The 18,941-nt window shown below is 37.3% G+C and overlaps 1 long non-coding RNA gene across 2 annotated transcripts in view; it reads right to left on the bottom strand.

Annotated features, from left to right (window-relative positions):
- The window catches only part of LOC139363159 (uncharacterized), a 146,370-nt gene that overhangs the window by 57,774 nt on the left and 69,655 nt on the right, over positions 1-18,941 (bottom strand). The window lies entirely within an intron of this gene.

Genomic DNA, 18,941 nt, shown 5'->3' with positions numbered 1-18,941 from the left:
AAGAGCAGGTAATGCTGAAAGGAAACAGGGAGATTAAGAAAAACCTTATATACTGAGTGCTGAAACTCCCAACTCTCTGTCGCTCTTTGGCTCTCATGATACTGGCAACCACCATATAGACTCTAGACTGAAGACTGATACACACTTCCTGGGAAACGAAACCATCTCAAGGGAAAAGACTTCAAGATACTAATATTAGGGTTTCTCAAGGAAACAATCCAGATAGTCACTCTGCAGTATAACCTTCAACAAGATCCCTCAAAACTTAAAGTTTCCAATGAGCCTTTCAGGGCCCCACTGTTATATATGACTAGGCAGACAGATCAGCCAACAACTGGAGAACGCCTCTAGCTTTAGAGCTCAAAACAAACACATAGGACAAAAGCAACTAGGAGGAAAAGAAACATTCAGAGAATAAGAAAAGAGCTCTTGGAAATTAACAGTATAGTGGTATAAATGAAAAACTCAATAAAAGGCTTGGTAGGAAAATTTGATAAAAATAGCTCAGAAAGTATATCAAAAAAATTAAAAGACGGAAAATAGAAACTAAAAGATAAAATAATTTGAAGACTTTCCTAGGAAATCCTACATCCAAATAATAGCAGTTTCAGGAGAAAAGAGAAGGAGTGAAATCATTGAAGAAAGTTTCCCAGAACAGAAAGACAGGAGTTTCCACTTTCCACATGCCTATCACAATGGATGAAAAAGTCTACCAAGATACATCATAAAATGTAAGAACCCTGTGATCAATGGGAATAGCTGATAAACTTCTAGTTAATACAGGTTTCCTACAAAAGATAAAGAAAGGAATTGTATCAGAATTCTATGTTACATCACTAGCAGCTTGAAGGCATTTGAGCAATGCTTTCAAAATCTGAGAAAAAAATATTTCCAACCTAAAATTCTATACCCAATCAAATAGAATCAGGCATGAGAGTAAATAACAGCTTTGGACATGCAAAGTGTCAGCATACTTACCTACCATGTACCCTTTCTCAGGAAAACTTCTTAAAGAGAGAAATTACAAATAAATTATGTTGTATTTATATGGAGAAATATTATATGTCAATGAAAGTGAAGACATTTTAGCTATAAGCAACAGCATGGAAGAATCAAAGGAACATGATATGGGTAGAAAATAAAAGTCACAGTACAAAATTGCAGTTATGTTTGCTTCACTGTAGTAATCATTTCACTGTTTATATGTATCCCAAAACATCATGTTGTACATCTTAAATATATAACATTTTATTAAAAATAAAGAAAATAAAATTAAAACCAAGAAACAGAAGAATATATACAATATGACTCATTTATATAACATTCTAGAATAAGACAAAATGAATGTATTGTTCAGGCACACAGGATGTGGCAAAACTATAATGAAAAGCAAAGACTGAAAAACTCACAGTTTAAATCATGTTCACCATGGACATGGAAGGGAAAGCAATAAGATGAGAAAGCAGCATACAGAAAACTTCAAAGGCAAGAGCAATGTGCTTATATATAAACTGGTTAGACAAATGCTCCTATTTCAGCTCAGATAAACACATACAACTCCTCTGAATTCTTATAGTGCAACCTGCCAATGCTCTCTTCTTTTTACAGAACAAGAGTAGAGGGCTTGGATGGACAAAGAATTATGGGAAAGTTAAGTATATGTGGGAGGTTTTCTTCTGTTAGGGCAAACATGTAATCTTCATGACAGCTGGCACGAGTGGTTCAGTGTTGAAGCTGTAATGCATTCAAGAAGCAGTTCAATAGCCAAAAATAATTTAAAAGGAATTCCACACTTCATTGTATTCCTAGAAAACCATAAGGAGGATCCCAATTCTTAGTCCTCAATAACACTCGCTAAATCTGCATGTCTCTCCGGTCCTCTTCCTGTAGACACTCCCACACAAACTACTGGGTAACTATGAGACTTCTTTTGTCAGATTGGGGCTAGTCTGCTCAAAAAATACAATGTTATCACTTTTTTTGCCATCATAAATTAATACAGAGATTGCATGCAATGTGACAACAACATTTAAGGTGTTGAGAAACATAGGTATGAAATTAGTCATGGGTGTCCTTATTAAATCTCATCTTCTCATCTGGAATTTAACAACTTGAGAGAATTAGAAAAAGACAAAGATTAAGACACCGAGGCCCACTCTTATCTAAGGTTATGAAATAATACATTTAGGGAGAATTTATGGTAAGAAGAAAGTACATAAGAGTAATAGATATGTTTTTGTTTTTTTCGTTTTGTTTTGAGACGGAGACTCACTTTGTCTCCCAGGCTGGAGTGCAGTGGCGTGATCTCAGCTCACTGAAACCTCCACCTCCCAGGTTCAAGCAATTCTCCTGCCTCAGCCTCCCGAGTAGCTGGGACTACAGGCGCCTGTCACCACGCTTGGTTAATTTTTTATTTTTTAATTTATTTTATTTATTTATGTATGTATGCATATGTTTGTTTATTTATTTATATTTATTCATTTATTTATTGTATTTTTTTAGTAGAGACGAGTTTTCACCGTGTTAGCCAGGATCCTCTAGATCTCCTGACCTCGTGATCCGCCCCCCTCGGCCTCCCAGAGTGCTGGAATTACAGGCTTGAGCCACTGCACCCGGCCTAGTAACAGATATGTTTTAAGTGAGAATGAAAACTTCAGACCCACAACTCAGTAAGAAATGCGCACTTTTAATGCCAAATTATAACCAAGAAACTGTTTTCATATTCCAAACGAGTGCACTGAAATTTCTTCAGCCAACGTATTAGTATTCTTGTCTTCTCTATAGTGAAAAAAGAAGTGCCTGATTACAATTCACTCTCCAAATTTTTACTGCTAGAACTTGAAGAAAACAGAGCTTCTGCCAAAATAGCTTCCTGCCCAGGTGCTGAACCAATTAACTTTTAAGCAACCAGGCAGTAAAACCAGTAATGGTGAGTTTTCTGAAGTGCTATATGTAAGGAGACGGCTTGGAAAAATAAAGATGAAAATTTGTTTTCATAAAAAGAAGTGCTTAAAATCCTGAGAGACTGTTTGAATTCCTTGCTGAAATATATGTGGCACTGCAAATTTCCAAATGATCAGATAAAATTCTATGCAGTCAACATGGACACTTTTTCTTAAATATAGAAAAAACCATTTTATTATAATGTGCAATTTGTCCATCAAAAGCCCAGTGAATAGATTCATTTTTGAGAGAAAAATTATTTAAATGTAATGTTGGCTGTTAAAATATATCATCCAGAGCAAATAGATTTTTTGGAGAAAAATGTTACAATCAATTTTCTTAGATTAGAGGTCTTTTGTAAATGTAAAAGTTCTACAAAATGTGAAAATATGAATTTTCAAATCATATTATATAATGATAATTTCTTTAAAGAAATTCATTTTTCAAGATTATTATTCAGGAGAAGAAAATTAAATAAGGAGTTGTTATGGACAAGTTTTGTTTGAAGATGGAGAGCAAAGAAATTCACAGCTTGGAAGGAAATACTAATGTGTAAGTGGTTTTCTCTCAGTGGTAGGGTTATGGGAGATTTTTTTTCTTTTTTTTTTTTGTAATTTTTAAACATTATAGAATCAAGAAATGATGGGCATAATTGCATTCAAAAATAACAGACATAAGAAAAATTTCACAATATACTCAAGCAGGGCACAAAATTGAATCTATAGCATAATCTCAACTTGGTAAAAAAGAAAAATTAGATGCAAGCACATAAAGCTGGAAGACAATAGTCAGCTAGAATAGTGTTATCTCTGCATGATGGGATTCACAGGGCTATTTTCTTACTTGAACATTTCTGCAATCTCCAAATTGTTTTAATGGGCATATTGTTTTATTTTATTTTGAGAAAGTGTCTCACTCTGTCACCCAAGCTGGAGTGCAGTGACATAATCATAGCTCACTGAAGCTTCAAATTGGCATACTGTATTTTTATAAAGAAAAAACAGCCCAGGGGTGGTGGCTCACGCCTGTAATCCCAGCACTTTGGGAGGCCAAGGCAGGTGGATCACGAGGTCAAGAGATCGAGACCATCCTGGCCAACATGGTGAAAGCCCATCTCTATTGAAAATAAAAAAAATTAACTGGGCGTGGTGGTGGTATGCGCCTGTAGTCCCAGCTGCTCCAGAGGCTAAGGCAGGAGAACTGCTGGGAGGCAGAGACTGCGGTGAGCCAAGATTGTGCCACTGCACTCCAGCCTGGTGACAGAATGAGATTCCATCTCAAAAAAAAAAAAAGAAAGAAAGAAAGAAAAAACATGTTTACATTTATTGTCATTACCAACTGGAGGTCAAGTGGAAGTTAAAATCACCTCAAATTATAAATCAATAGAAAATATTAATATACCTAAATTCTAATTTATAAAATGTTCAGCTTTATGTCCATTAAGTTAGGTAAAAGTAGCTCTCATATAACACAGAAAAAGGCTTTAATAAATATTGCTGATAATCAAATCTTAGTATAAGAAATCATGTATTATTATATTTCCAATATCAAATTTAGGATTTCAGCTTCTAAATGTAAACAAAATATCTCTAAGATTACAAATACATGCAAATGTAGAAAATAGGTCTGTGCATATGTATATATGCACACACATGAGGATACGTGAAATTCAGTGGTGGTGGGATTCCAGTAAACTACACTTTTTTATTTATAATTTTCTAGACTTTTTAATTTTCTATATTAAATACTGCTGTAACCCCCTATGAGATTGGGAATGCCTCCCCGCTCCTTGATTAGTTTGTTTACAATAAAATAGAAATTGCAGGATACCAAGAGAAAAAAATATATATATTTTATATATCTATATAATCCAACTATCTGCATCAAAATAAGCATTGCAGTTACAGCTTTCATGTACAGAATGAAAAAGTAAGAAACTTGCAGTTAACTCACAGCATTTTTGTAAGTCAGCTACAAAATATAACATGTAACACTGTATTATTTTAATAACTTCATAATGACATCATATTTACAGGAAAAAAATCATCGTGAAATATGATGGTATGAAGCATATGACTCCAGAATCAAGTTTCAAGTCTGCAAAAACGAACATCCAGATCTGCCAGTCTCAGGAAACATTGCAAAAACATCTTTCCCTCTGGACAAAACCCAGGTTTGGTAGAAAGGAAGATAAAATTGCTATTACTTTGGAAAACTCAGGTACTGAATAAGAGTCTAGATTTGTTTCTTCCTTAGTAGGTTCTTAACGATAAATAGGGGACATTTAAGGCCCCAGATAACATACTAACCTGGGAATTGGAATGTCTACTGGTTTTGTGGGCTTTGCTGGTAATTGACTTCATAGCCTAAAGTAGCTACTTGCTCTGTTTAGGCATTGTGGCATCTATAATAAGGTGTTAAAAATCCATGTCTTTTTTCCCAGGGGACTCTAACAATAGGTTTTGGCATTTACTATGTATGCTTGGTTCTTATTGGACAGAAAATACAATGAAAATGTTGTTCCAATAAACATTTAAAGTCCAAAAGAAAAGAGTCTGATGAATGATTAAGCAAAAGGAAAAATATCTGGAAAATTATGAGTCATCTTCCACTCTAATGTTGACATCTTCAAGGGAATAAAAACAGTAGTATAAAAATCAGTAAGGGAAGTGATGTTTGCAAATAGTTGTTTTAATGGAAGAATTAAAATGACAGGCTTGTGGGATAGCAGGCAGCAAGGCAGCAGAAGGCTTGAAGAAGAGAAAACCAAAAAAGACACAAGGGAAGAGGCTTTCTTTATGTGTGAGTGACCACTATTCAACTCCATTCACAAAACATTTATGCAGCACTCACTCAGCCTTGGGCTCTGTATTAGGGTTGGCTAAAACGCATTTCCTGCTTTGGGAAACTAAAAATGTAGTTGAGAGAACAACGTTCAGGAAAACAAGTTGCCCAAAAGTTTTTGATAAGTGTTGCTTCAGAGATGGTTAAAAAAATGCCACAGGATTTTTTTTAGAGGGAATCATGGTGGACAAGAGGCAGGACTAGATTGCAGCTCTGGACAGGGCAGCCTATGGAGGCTTGCACTGTGAAGTTTAGCTCCACGTTTACTGCAAGAACAAACCAGCAATCCTGAGAGGGCCGACAGACCCTTTGAAGGAAGCAGACTGCTGCTGCAGGACCTGGGAGACATTCCAAATACTGTGAGTGCCCCAACTGCAGAAGTGGGAAAGGGAGACCCTCCTCTCCTGAACACACACCCCCAATGGAGAAGCTGAAGGTCTTTTTGTGGGAGAAGTTCCCAACTTTATCTGGACCTGAGTTGAGTTAGAGAGCCCAGCAAAATACAGGAGGAGAGGAAGCAGCAGAAGGCCTTGGGAGCTTGCTGGGTCCCCAAGGAGCCCGTTCCTGCCTGATACCACATGGATCCCCTGGGAGGGTGGCCAGAGGAGCAGGGGGTAAAATTTCACAGGGAGAAGGAATTCTCTAGCTGAACTTCGTAACAATTTTAACCAGGTGAGAAGCCGTCTGCCCAGAACTCTGGGAGGGCATGAATCAGGCTTGCAGACTCTACAGGCAGGGGAAGAACTAAAGCTCTTTTCTCTTACAGCTGGGAGGTGGATAGCCTTGGACAAGTTTTCAAGCCAATTTCACCCTCTACCTGGAAACAGACTTGGGGCTGTGGGGGAAAGCATGGTGGGAGTGAGACCAGCCCTTCTGTTTGTGTGGGAGCTGGGTGAGGCCTGTGACTGTCAGCTTTCCCCCACTTTCCTGACAACCTGCATGACTCAGCAGAGGCAGCCATAATCCTCCTAAGTACACAACTCCAGTGACCTGGGAATCTCACCGCCATCCCCCACAGCAGCCACAGCAAGACCCATCCAAGGAGAGTCTGAGCTCAAACATGCCTAGCCCTGCCCCCATTTGATGGTCCTTCCCTATTCACCCCTATAGTGGAAGACAAAGGGCATATAATCTTGAGAGTTCTAGGGCCCCACCCACTGCCAGTCCCGTTCCACACTAATACAGCTGATGCCTTCTGGAAATCACCACCTCCTGGCAGGAGGCCAACCAGCACAAAAATAGAGCATTAGACCACCAAAGCTAAGAACCCTTAGAGCCCATTGCACCCTTCACCACTTCCACTGGAACAGGGACTGGTATCCACGGCTGAGAGACTCATGGATGGTTCATATCACAGGACTCTGTGCAGACAACCCCCAGTGCCAGCCCAGAGCTGGGTAGAGTCACTAGAGGCTAAACCCAGAACAGAGACAACAATCACTGTAGTTCAGCTCACAGGAAGTTACATCCATAGGAAAAGGGGGAGCGTACTACATCAAGGGAACACACCATGGGACAAACGAATCTGAACAATAGCCTTGAGCCTGCCCAACTGAGAAGGAACCAGAAAACCAACCCTGGCAATATGACAAAACAAGGCACTTCAACATCCCCCCCAAAATCACACTAGTTCACTAAGAAGAAATCACTTGTTTACCCGAAAGAGAATTCAGAAGGCTAGGTATTAAGCTAATTAGGGAAAGACCAGAGAAAGGCAAAGCCCAATGCAAGGAAATCCAAAAAATTATATACAACGTGAAGGTAGAATTATTCACGGAAATAGATAGCTTAAAGAAAAAAAAAATAAAAAAATTCAGGAAACTTTGGATGCATCTTTAGAAATGCAAAATGCTCTGGAAAGTCTCAGCAATATAAGTAGAAAGAAATTCAGAACTCAGACACAGTCTTTGAATTAACCCAATTCAACAAAGAGAAAGAAAAAATAATTTTAAAAATATGAACAAAGCCTCCAAGAAGTCTCGGATTATGTTAAATGACCAAACCTAAGAATAATCAGTGTACCTCAGAAAGAAGAGAATTGTAAAAGCCTGGAAATCATATTTGGGGGAATAATCAAGGAAAACTTCCCCAGTCTTGTGAGCAACCTAGACATCCAAATACAAGAAGCACAAAGAACACCTGGGAAATTTATCACAAAAAGATCTTCTCCTAGGCACATTGTCATCAGGTTATCAAAAGTTAAGACAAAGGAAAGAATCTTAAGAGCTGTGAGACAGAAGCATCAGGCAACCTAAAAAGGAAAACCTATCAGATTAAGAGCAGATTTCTCTGCAGAAATCCTACAAGCTAGAAGGGATTGGGGATCTATCTTCAGCCTCTTCAGACAAAACAATTATCAGCCAAGAATTTTGTATCCAGTGAAACTAAGCATCATATATGATAGAAAGATACACTCATTTTCAGACAAACAAATGCTGGGAGAACTCGCCATTACCAAGCCACCACTATGAGGACTGCTAAAAGGAGCTCTAAATCTTGAAACAAATCCTGGAAACACATCAAAATAGAACCACCTTAAAGCATAAATCACACAGGACCTATAAAACAAAAATACAAGGTAAAAAGCAAAAACAAAAAACAAAACCAAAAAAGTATGTAGGCAACAAAGAGCACGAGGAAAGCAATGGTACCTCACATTTCAATACTAACAATAAATGTAAATGGACTAAATGCTCCACTTAAAAGATACAGAACTGAGGAGTGGATATGAACTCACCAACCAACTATCTACTGCCTTCAGGAGACTCACCTAACACATAAGGACTCACATAAACTTAAAGTAAAGGGTATATATGTATGATGGAACACTATGCTGCCATAAAAAGGAATGAATTAACAGCATTTGCAGTGACACCTGCCTGAGACTGGAGACTCTTACTCTAAGTGAAGTAACTCAGGAATGGAAAACCAAACATTGCATGTTCTCAGTGATATGTGGGAGCTAAGCTAGGAGGACACAAAGGCATAAGAATGACACAATGGACTTTGGGGACTTAAGAGCAAGAGTGGGAGGGGAGCAAGGGATAAAAGACTACAAATATGGTACTATGTATACTGCTCGGGTGACGGGTGCACCAAAATCTCATAAATTACCACTAAAGAACTTACTCATGTAACTAAATACCACCTGTACCCCAATAACTTATGGAAAATTTTTAAAATGCCATGGGAGCAAAGAGAAAATATTAATAATCTATTTTCAGTGGTTAGTAGAGGTCATGAGACTAAATTACAAACAGGCAAACTTACAATTTTGTTAGAACCAGAAGATTAAGTTTTAAACTCATCATTATTTTCATATATCTCACATTTTCTACATAATGCAGAAAGCTGCCCTAGACTCTAAATTTGAGCTTCAGGTGATGCAAATTAATTCTTTCACTCTACCTGGTTAGCTATCAAAGAAGACTCTGCCTTTTCATTAGTTCATTGCTCCTACTTTAGAAGCTGCTAATGAATTGATTTTTTTAATGAACCTGAAGATATTGAACACATACAAGAAAACCTTTAATATTAATGCCAGCCCATTTGGTTTTTCATTCATAAGAAGGAGAAAATGGGGGCTGAACCCTCCCTTTTATAACAGGATCAATCCCACTCATAAGCACTCAACCACCTCTAATTTCCCACGTCTTAACATTGTCACAATGGTAACTAGATTTCAACACAAGTTTTGGAGGGAACAAACATTCAAACCATAGCAGACAGAAAGCAGAATCAGGAACGTGATCTAGAAGTGACTTCTGTCTGCACTTTCTCCAAGGTTCCTGTGCAATGCTAAGATACATAGTAAAGACTGTCACACACTCTTAGAATATTTGGGAAAATTAATAATCTTAGAATTCTCTGCTTTTTCTGCCTCACTTGGACATCAGTCTGCCTCAGCATGCTGTAGCCCAAACTCTCTTCAGTTTCCCACTTACCTTCTTTCCAGTACTGTCTACTCTCAGTGTGATGTGTAACTCCAACATGCTAGGGTAGGATGGGGGTGGGAGCAAAATCAAAGGGGTGAGAAAGAGAAATGAAAGGTGACATGTGATGTGCAATAGAAATTGTTTTTCCTGGGTAACTACATGGGCTTACGTTTGTAGATATAATTTTGTTTATTATGAATAGCAAAGAAGAATAAAAATACTTGCTTCATCTTTGCTGCATTTTGGACATATTTTAGGCATTGATGCCTCAGCTTATAATGTAAAACGAATTTGTAGATAATTTCCACACAACAATGATACAAATTTTATTTTTTGTCTACTACGACGAAATTTTTTCAAGGGAATAACCTTGGCATGTTCCAGGCTCAGACTGAATTTCAAAGTGGACTATTAGTAAGTCAACAACTTCCTGAGCATGTGCTGTGTATAGAGATGGGCCTGTACCAGCAATATTTATATAATTAAAAGAAATAGCTAAAGAGCTTGGGGCCAAATAAAAAAGGAGATCAAAAGCAAATTTGCAGCATCTACAAAAGTAAAAATGAGCAAAACTTAAATGTATATATGTATCAACATATTTGTTCAACTTTTATTATTTTCCACACATTTACACATAACAGTCTCAGTTACACATAGAAATAAGTGATAATTATAGTGGGGGGGGGAGTAGTAATTAAAGTGGCCTCTAAGCATCTTCTTACCTAGTAATTCTCCCTTACCTCTGATATAAGAATCTAATAGAATAATTCACTGTTTAAATACTATGCATTGGTTAAGATCATACTTTTCTAATGAAATGGCATATACTAAATGCTCAATAAATGTTAGATTCTCTACCACAAATATTTGTTGTAGATTCTTTCTGTTTTAATTGATATTACTGGATAGCATCCAGAATGCTTGGAATGTTCACACCACTCCTACATTCTAGACATGAAAAACAAAGGATCTCTGGTTCCAAGGATAGACACTATGGATAGAATTTTTTCTTCCATGGAACTATAATCATTTTAGTACAGAAAAATAGAGTCTTTGGCCAGAGTAACAAATGAATCCTGACCTAAATTTATTGCATTGAGAAATGAGCCTTCCTGGTTATTTTGCCCATGAAGAGAGAAACAATCAAAACAAAATAAGATGAAACTACTTGGTGGAGGCAAGACCCCTGGAATAGCAGAGTCGGGACCTCCATAAATCCATTCTTCTATGAAAGTCATGAAAATACTGGCAAAACTATCAAAAACAACTTTTTTGATCTCTGGAAATTGATCAAAGGCTTACAACATCTGAAGAACTGAAAAACTGCTGAACTTGATAAGACCAGGGACAATAAAGTTTTTACTTGGGTTACTCCCATCTACCCCCTCCTCAGTTTCATGGCAGGCCTTGAAATCTACCAGCCTAACAGCCACCAGAGAGGCAGACAGGGTTTGGGGCTCCTGAAAAAATCCTGTTGCCAAACCACTGTTACTTTTTGACCTGACTCACAGTTCCCCAGAGTAGCCTCATCCACAGAGTATTGTCTATTTGACCAGACTCAGAGATCAGCTCCACAGGAAAAGTTTTGACCCCAGGGCTTTGAGGAAACTAATCAGCTTCAATTTTTTAACCTTTCATTTGACAAAGGATATTTTACCAGTTGGAGCAAATAAAAGCCTGGAAAAAAAAATGTATATGGAAGATCTAGAGAATAAGATTTCTATAGATGACTTTGAAAAGTTCTGACATATTCCTAGGGATCTAGAAGACCACGCACATGTGCAGACCATGCTCCTGTCCAAAGAAATAATAGAAGCATGAAACAGAGACATTCAAGGCAGAAAAGGTTGGGGTCCCTGGCAAGGGGCCCACCCTCAAGCCTGGAACTACAGCCAGAAGTGAGAACTTTACATCTCCATTTTTCCTGCCAGAATGTTGCCTTTTCCAAACACCTCTAGCCTGATCCACCCCCATCCTGTACCCATAAAAACAGCAGGCTCCACTGATAGAGAGCAGAGAAGGGAAGAAGAGAATAACAGCTGAATGTCAGAGAGAAGCAGTTTGGCTTCAGAGGGATGACTTGATGGCAGGACTTTGGAGAAAAGTCCAGCAGGAGACAGCCAGACTTCAGGGGAAGAATACCTTTCTGCTCTATCCCCTTTCCAGCTCCCCTTCCTGCTGAAAGTTACTTCTGATGGCAATAAAATCCCTTGCATTAACCATCCTTCAATTAGTTCATGTGACCTGATTTTTCCTGAACACTGAACAAGAGCTTGGGCGCCACAGGTGCAGATGCTAAAGACTGTCACACTGACCCTCTGCCCTCACTGGTAGAGAGTAACCACCTCATATAAAAAGGCAGAGGGCTCACTAAGGTGTTTAGCATTAACACCATCCATGGATGGCAAAGTTAAAAGGGCACTGTATGCCCTCTTGGGCTTCAGAAGTCGTGGGTACTCCCCGCTAGATGCTGCCATGGGGCCTGCACAGAGTTTTACTCCTGCTAGCACCCAGAAGCATTCATTCCAGCTTCTGTACCTGCTCACCTGCGTGCTCTGGCTCCCACAAGTGATTGAGAGCTGTGGGCTGAGTGAGCGAAGTACCCCTATCATAAGGCCCGTGAAGGGGTCAGGGAAAATTTCCTGTTTTAGAAAGACCAGAAAGGGCTCCCATCACTCACTCTAACAGGAAGTAAAGGCTAACACAGACTCATAAACTACTTGAGAGTTGAAGATCTGCCCCCAACACACACACACAAACACACCAGCTCCTCATCAAAAGTAGGAATACTTACTGGTTCAAAGCATTTAAGGAAATATTTGACCAATCAGTTGCTGACCACTAAGCTGTGGTGATAAGCTGTGGTGACCCAGATTCAACTGCTAGAAAGCAAGGCTTAAAAATAAAATAAGAATTTAAAAAAATAAGTTAATAAAAAACAAAACAAAACAAAATAAGCACAGACTTTAGTGGTTGTATGCTGCAAGAAATACAAATGCTAAAAAATTTGTCCAGAAAAGTCACCAAACAGACAACAACAAAACAGCAACAACAGCAAATCCAGAAAGCAGGGGTGTTAGATATCTTATTCCAGAGTTGCCACATTGTAGCATCTAAAATCTCCAGTTTTCACATCTAGTCTTTCTAGATGTTTAGAAGCACACAAAGTAGGTTAAAAGTACAGGTAGTAAATAACACATTTTGTAGCTTTTCTTTTGTTAAGAGTCATAGAAAAAAACTTTTTCTGGAAATTGATCACACCACTTCTCTGAGCAGTGCACAGTATTCTAATTGTGCTGTGTCATGGAGGAAGAAGAAAGTACAAAGGACTTTATACCAATGGTGAGGCACAATTGACCATTGTCCCTTACATCTGTACATTTACTTTGCTAGTATATAGTGTATATAAGACAAACAAGTCCTAATTTGCAACATCTAGTCTTTCTACATGTTAAAGAGGTTGCCAGTATATGACAAAAGTAGAGTTAGTAAACTAATATATTGAGTACACCTTGTGTTAAAATTCTAGGAAATACTGTTCTTAAAAACACCATCTTTCTTGTGGAAATGAAATTGTTAAAATCTCTAAACATTACAGATGCTTATACCTGTTCACTGAGTCAATAGAGGTAGGAAGGGGAAGGGTTCTAGATAAGACCCTTTCTTGTTTAGAAGACACTTTCAAATTATATTTTTTGCCATATATGTGTACCATTTATTCAATGCTACTGTGTATATGGTGGAAAATTTATGTCCTATTTGAAACATCTAGATGTTTTTACACATCTAGTCTTTCTAGATGTGTAAAAACATACAAAGAACAAAGCTGGAGGCATCACACTACCTGACTTCAAACTATACTACAAGGCTACAGTAACCAAAACAGCACGGTACTGGTACCCAAACAGAGAGAGATCAATGGAACAGAACAGAGTCCTCAGAAATAATACCACACATCTGCAACCATCTGATCTTTGACAAACCTGACAAAAACAAGAAATGGGGAAAGGATTCCATATTTAATAAATGGTGCTGGGAAAACTGACTAGCCGTAAGTAGAAAGCTGAAACTGGATCCCTTCCTTACACTTTATACAAAAATTAATTCAAGATGGATTAGAGACTTAAATGTTAGACCTAAAACCATAAAAACCCTAGAAGAAAACCTAGGCAATACCATTCAGGACATAGGCATGGGCAAGGACTTCATGTCTAAAACACCAAAAGCAATGACAACAAAAGCCAAAATTGACAAATGGGATCTAATTATACTAAAGAGCTTCTGCACAGCAAAAGAAACTACCATCAGAGTGAACAGGCAACCTACAGAATGGGAGAAAATTTTTGCAATCTACTCATCTGGCAAAGGGCTAATATCCAGAACCTACAAAGAACTCAAACAAATTTACAAGAAAAAAAAAACAACCCCATCAAAAAGTGGGCAAAGGATATGAACAGACACTTCTCAAAAGAACACATTTATGCAACCAACAGACACGTGAAAAAATGCTCATCATCACTCACCATCAGAGAAATGCAAATCAAAACCACAATGAGATACCATCTCACACCGGTTAGAATGGCAATCATTAAAAAGTCAGGAAACAACAGGTGCTGGAGAGGATGTGGAGAAATAGGAACACTTTTACACTGTTGGTGGGAATGTAAACTAGTTCAACCATTGTGGGAGACAGTGTGGCAATTCCTCAAGGATCTAGAACTAGAAATACCATTTGACCCAGGCATCCCATTACTGGGTATATACCCAAAGGATTATAAGTCATGCTGCTATAAAGACACATGCACACGTATGTTTATTGCGGCACTATTCACAACAGCAAAGACTTGGAACCAACCCAAATGTCCATCAATGAGAGACTGGATAAAGAAAATGTGGCACATATACACCATGGAATACTATGCAGCCATAAAAAAGGATGAGTTCATGTCCTTTGTAGGGACATGGATGCAGCTGGAAACCATCATTCTCCACAAACTATCACAAGAACAGAAAACCAAACACTGCATGTTCTCCCTCATAGGTGAGAATTGAACAATGAGAACCCTTAGACACAGGAAGGGGAACATCACATACTGGGGCCTGTTGTGGAGTGGGAGGATGCAGGAGGGATAGTATTAGGACATATACCTAATGTAAATGACGAGTTAATGAGTGCAGCACACCAACATGGCACATGTATACATATGTAACAAACCTGCATGTTGTGCACATGTACCCTAGAACATAAAGTATAATTTTAAAAATAAATAAATAATAAAAATTTAAAAAATAATAAAAGCATACAACATATGTTAAAAGTAAAGGACTGAAGTAATTTTTGTTATTTCACAAAGTCAGATTTGGGAATAGCATTGTTAAACTTGAAGTCTTGGAGAGTATGCTGACTGTTTACTAAGCAGTAGCAGGTAGCGAAAGAGAAAGGTTCTGTGCCTATGAGTTAGATTAGTTCAGATGGTCTAACCACTGTTCTGTGTGTGCATTTTAATTAATATTGTGTATTAAAGGGTAAACAAGTCCTAATGCTCAAAGTATGTTAAAATTAGAGATAGTGAAATAATTCCTTTATAAATATTCTTTTGTTAGTTTTTAGGAAGGGCTGTCTTGTGGGAGTGGACCTTTGTTAATCCATCTCTTGTAGCTAGATGTAACTCTGTATTTAGTCACTGGAATGGTGGAAGAGGAAGAAGAGGAAGGGTAAAGGGAAGGACTGTTTGCTTTTATCTCCATATCTAGAAGATGGTTTTAGATTACAACTGTAGGTCTCTATGTGCATTTCTACTAAAGTGCCTGTGTTTATTACGGACAAAGTTCATTATTTTGCAACATCTAACCTTTATAGATGTCCTGAGGTAACAAGTATGATAAAAAATAGAGCTAGTGAATTGGCCAATTTATAACTATCTTTTTGCTATACTTTATACAAAAGATGAATCTTGAACATGAAATTGTTAAACCACCTCTGACCAGTGTATGTCAGAACTTGTTAATTAGGTTAGCAGCAGAGGGGAAGAAGGAAGTATAAAGGCAGGGACATATGTAGAGGTGTTTATATTTACATTTTGACAATAGCCATCCATGTATGCACATCTCTTTTGGCTGTACTGCAGGAATACATTAAGTAATTCAATGGAAACATACCTTCTTGCTAATATTTTGATGTTATAGATCTGATCATGAATTCTCTTAGAAACAATATACTTAGTGTACTCTGCTGATTTCTGTTTAATTTTAAATTGAGCATTAAGGGAAGGCTGGTTTGAGGTAACTCTACCAATACTTTTATCTAGAGACATGTTGTGATTTTTGTCTTCTATGAAATTTTTGTCCCAAGAATGGTGGGATTGCATTTTTTTCTAACAAATTGAGTTGGTATAGTATATTTTTGATTATCAAAACACTCTCATATCTTTGGAATTTTGAATTAGCAAATATTCACAATGTTTGAAAAAGTATGATACATACTGTACAATCTCAATCTCATAAAATTTGGATGTTGTATCTATAAACACACAGAACCTAGAAGGATACCTCAAACTGTAAACTGCTTGTGACTGTGAATAATTTTGTTCTTTGATTCTGATGTCTTTCAGTTTCCAATACTGAACATACTAACTTTTAAAAAGTTAAGGATTTTTTAAATAAATAAATACAAGAAAATTCCAATTTTCAGGGAAGAAAAAGAAAAATACATGCAAAGAAACAGGGAAGTATGGCCCATACATGAAGGGAGATGGTAACAGAAATTAGCTTTGAAGGGTCCCAGATGTTGATTGACTAGACAAAAACTTTAAAGCAGCTATTATAAATATGTTTAAAGAATTAAAGAAAAAAAATGTTTCAGGAATTAGAGGAAAGTATCACAACTATGTCTTATCAAATAAATACTATCAATAAAGAGGTAGAAATCATAAAAATGTTAAACTCAAATAAATATTTGGAGTGAATAAATAAATAACTGAAATGAATATAGAAATCATTACAGGATGTCAACAACAGACTTGAGCTATTAGAGCAAATAATTCATAAACTTGAAGTTAGGTTAATAAAGATTACCTAGTCTAAGAAACAGAAGAAAAATTAATGAATAAAAGCAAACAGAGCCTCAGAAACCTGTGAAATACCATTAATGTAACAATATATGCATAATAGATGTTTGAAAGAGAGGGGGAAATGGGCAAGCATAAACAAGTATTTGATGAAATAGTGATTTAAAATTTCCCAATTTTGATGAAAAACATTAATTTACACACGCAAGAAGCCCAACAACATTTCAGTAGAATAGGTTCAAAGAGATTCTCACCTAGATATATCATAGTCAAACTTTCAAAAGTCAAAAACAAAGAGAAAAACTTTCTCAGAATTCCTTCAAACAATCTCTCCTCACTGGCCAGAACTAGACACATTCTAATAAGAGTAGCACCAAAATTGGCTTGGGCCACTTTTAGTTTACCTCTTGGGTTTGCCAATAAGCTTGACCTCCTCAGAATCTCATGCAAGAAGGAATGATACCAGAATAAGCCCAGGATTCTGCTAGGAAGGAATAAAGTTGGGTGGCTCTGAGGTAGGTAGCCAATAGTGTCTGCCATTGAGAAGTTTATTGAATTTTATTTGGATTCTCATTAGATGATTTTTTATCTTCAAATCTTTCTCTTTTTCTCTTACTCTTTTCCCACATTCTGCTCTATCTCCTCACCTGCCCACCACTACAGCCAAATAAATTTTAACTATTTTTAGTTACAAATATCAGGCTGATGTCTCTTTGTGCAAAGGCCTGCTGCAGCTCTGAGTTAATTTGTGTCACAACCATCACAAAACTGTGGACTTCAAAACTTCAAAACTCTACTGCTTCTTAATGCTTTCCACCTACTTATTCTCTTTCTCAGTAACACAAGGGTTCAGACTGTATATTTAAGCCAAACTAAACTTACTGACCACTCTCTTTACAAACAAATTTCTGGCTACCATTTCCGAGATTTTATATAGCTAAGTCATTCTCCCCATGGCTCCTTTCAAATCACAGATGCATAATAAATGCGTATGTGCAGAAAGAAATGGAAACTGAGGTAACTGGACTTACCAACTGCTCAAATTCTGTACTTCATGCATTCGAGTCTGACAGGCCCTGGAGATAAAATAGTGAGAAAGCAGACCTGGTTCTTAGATTCCTGTGTCCCTGCAGGCAGAGAGAGGAGGTGAGGGAGAGGCATCAAAGTTGAATAACTTTTGGGACAACATGGATCAACCTGGAGGATGTTATGCTAAGTGAAATAAGCCAGATACAGAAAGACAAGTACTGTATGACCTCACTCATATGTAAAAATCTTAAAAAGTTGAGCTCAGAGGAAAGAGTAAAATGGTGATTACCAGAGGCAAGTGAGGAGTAGGGGGTGAGGAATGGGAAGATGATGGTCAAATGAACACAGAGTTCCGGTTAGACAGAGGAATAAGTTTTAGAGATCTATTGCACAGCATGGTAACCGTAGTTAATAATAATGTACTGAATATTTTAAAATTGCTAGAAGAATATATTTCAAATGCTTTCACTATTAAAATGTATAAGTAGGTGAGGAGAACTAGAGAAGCAAGAGCAAACAAATTCAAAAGTTAGCAGAAGACACGAAATAACTAAAATCAGAGCAGAACTGAAGGAGATAGAGACATGAAAAACCCTTTGAAAAATCAATGAACTAAGAAGCTGTTTTTTTTAAATAGATTAATGAAATAGAGAGATCACTGGCCAGACTAATAAAGAAGAAAAGAGAGAAGAATCAAATAGACACAATAAAAAATGATAAAGAGGATATCACCACTGATCACACAGAAATACAAACTACCATCAGAGAATATTATAAATACCTCTATGCTAGTAAACTAGAAAATCTAGAAGAAATGGATAAATTCCTGGACATACATACCCTCCCAAAACTAAACCTGATCCCTGAATAGACCAATAACAAGTTCTGAAATTGAGGCAGTAACTAATAGTCTACCAACCAAAAACAGTCCAGGTCCAGACAGATTCACAGTCGAATTCTACCAGAGGCACAATGAGGAGCTAGTGCCATTCCTTTTGAAACTATTTCAAACAATATAAAGAGGGACTGCTCCCTAACTCATTTTATGAGGCCAGCATCATCCTGATACCAAAACCTGGCAGAGACACAACAAAAAAGAAAATTTCAGGTCAATAACCCTGAT

Source organism: Macaca nemestrina, chromosome 5 (assembly GCF_043159975.1).
Source record: "Macaca nemestrina isolate mMacNem1 chromosome 5, mMacNem.hap1, whole genome shotgun sequence".
In the NCBI taxonomy this organism is placed as follows: domain Eukaryota; kingdom Metazoa; phylum Chordata; class Mammalia; order Primates; family Cercopithecidae; genus Macaca; species Macaca nemestrina.
The sequence above is the reverse complement of the archived record's forward strand: the minus strand, read 5'-3'. Positions and strand labels throughout refer to the sequence as shown.